The following is a 2,750-nucleotide window of genomic DNA, read 5'->3' as shown; positions in this document are numbered from 1 at the left end:
AAATAAATTTGTACAAGTAATCAGAAGAAAAGGGTTGTAATGCCCCCAAATCCGGGGTCAGGAATCTGGGTCGTCACGCCATCCTTCACTCAAGTGTAACCTGTATTGATTCAATAATCCAACAGACCCCAATCTCCCGCACACACACACACACACTAGTTATAGCCTTAGAAACGATGTACAAAATGTAATCTTCTTTTATTACACTCAAATGTACTTTACAGGATCTTAAACAATTATTCGTAACCTCTACATGAAGTTACAATAATTACTACTAACATCTTATACTTATCTGGATATTCTGGTCCACCTGAGACAAAGTTGTAAGGGATTCTCCCCACAATTTCAGGTGACTAAGTACCACACGGGTATACTGGTAACCTGTTGTGTTGTGACATTTGAAAGGAAGCAAGAGTGAGCAATAATGCTCAGCCATAATAATCAACAGTATGAAACAATTGTTAAAGAAATTTATATCAAACCGTATAAGAATATGTATTTATTCAAAGTAGTTTTCTTGGTAATACACACCTCTTTTCAAAAAAATTCTTTGATTGACTTATTAGTCTGCAAATAACTTAATGGTAAACCCAGCACCTAGGCTTGGTTTACGGTATTGCATCTCAATTCCAATTGGAAGAATAGGACATTCACTGGAGCTACTGCATACGATGATCAATCGTACTACGGACAATCAGTAACCTTTTCTACTAGTAGAAGGACGACACCTTCATATCCCGGTTATCACCCTTGCCTCATACCGGCTATGTGTCCCATTTGGGGTATACATACATTTCGCAAGTCCTTAGATACATATAGTACCATCTCCTACGGTACTGGCAGTCTACCCAATACACGAAGTACTGGATCTCTACCCCTCCTTTGTCCTTTAGGAAATCCTATCATATCCCAAGAACTCGTACTCCTCGAGTTCCCAAAGCATTTATCTTATTGATAGGCACAACTCATGTTGCTAGCATATATATATATGTAATTCTGAGAATTTTCGGAGGAAATACTAGGATAATGTGAGTTGACCGTTGTCAACAGATAAATAGATGAAGGGGAGTTTCTTTTGAAACTATATTCAAAATATTTAATTTAAATCGAGATAATATTCTTCGACGATTTGAAATTATTCGAATGATTTTCTGAAATTCAGAAAGTATTTTAAATCAGGTTTTATGATTTTTAAATCATATTAAATCATTTATTAAATAGTCAATAATTAAATAATAATCATTAAATAATTAAACCTCGAATAATTATACTTTAAAAGAATATTTGAAATAATATTCCTCAACTAATTTATGTTTAAGTAATTTAAAGTAATCTTTAATAATTAATCGAGTTTGAAATAAATAATCGTTGGAGAATAATTCTCCTATATTAAATGAATAAATGAAATAATATCCATTATTCGAGTAATTAAATATAGTTGAGAGAATACGATCTTTAGAAATCGTTCTAATAAAAGTTCGAGGTATTTAATGTTTCGCAAGTGGACATTAAGTCCCTTAGAATAAAATAAGTACAGACTTTAATCGTCCAAAATATCTCCGGAATACTTCCGTGGTTTTAAATAATATATACCGACCCACTCCCGGTCTACAATATATACGCCACGCTAATTGCTAGCGTTTAACATTCTCAAATATAACTCCTCCGGAATACTTCCGAGTTTTTATAAACTTACACTGACTTTACCGAATGTTACTATTACGCGAGTTCTTAAAAATTGGCTCCTCTCTTGATGTCTTTAATTTTAAGTGTCCTACAACAAGAAATTTTGATGTTTTAACTTTTTCATTTTAAGTATTGATTCTTTACAATCTGAACGCAACACAGACGCTGGATAGAAAAAGGGGGTTGTCACTTTGTTTAATGTAAATAAATTTGTACAAGTAATCAGAAAAAAAAGGGTTGTAACGCCCCTAAATCTGAGGTCAGGAACCTGGGTCGTCACGCCATCCTTTACTCAAGTGTAACCTGTATTGATTCAATAATCCAACAGACCCCAATCTCCCGCACACACACACACACGCACACACGTTATACCCTTAGAAATAATGTACAAAATGTTATCTTCTTTTATTACACTCAAATAGACTTTACAGGATCTTAAACAATTATTCGTAACCTCTACATGAAGTTACAATAATTACTACTAACATCTTATACTTATCTGGATACTCTGATTCACTTGAGACAAAGCTGTAAGGGATTCTCCCCACGATTTCAAGTGACTAAGTACCACACGGGTATACTGGTAACCTGTTGTGTTGTGATATTTGAAAGGAATCAAGAGTGAGCAATAATGCTCAGCCATAATAATCAACAGTATGAAACGACTGTTAAAGAAATTTATATCAATCCGTATAAGAATATGTATTTATTCAAAGTAGTTTTCTTGGTGATACACACCTCTTTTCAAAAAATTCTTTGATTGACTTATCAGTCTGCAAATACCTTAATGGTAAGCCCAGCACCTAGGCTTGGGTTACGGTATTGCATCTCAATTCCAATTGGAAGAATAGGACATTCACTGGAGCTACCGCATACGATGATCAGTCGTACTACGGACAATCAGTAACCTTTTATACTAGTAGAAGGATGACACCTTCGTATACAGGTTATCACCCTTACTGCATACGGGCTATATGTCCCATTTCGGGTATACACACACTTCGCAGTTCCTTAGCTACATATAGTATCGTCTCCTACGATACTGACAGTCTACCCAATACACG

This window comes from Apium graveolens, chromosome 7, assembly GCF_009905375.1.
Source record: "Apium graveolens cultivar Ventura chromosome 7, ASM990537v1, whole genome shotgun sequence".
Taxonomy (NCBI): Eukaryota; Viridiplantae; Streptophyta; class Magnoliopsida; order Apiales; family Apiaceae; genus Apium; species Apium graveolens.
This window is presented reverse-complemented; position numbering follows the sequence as displayed.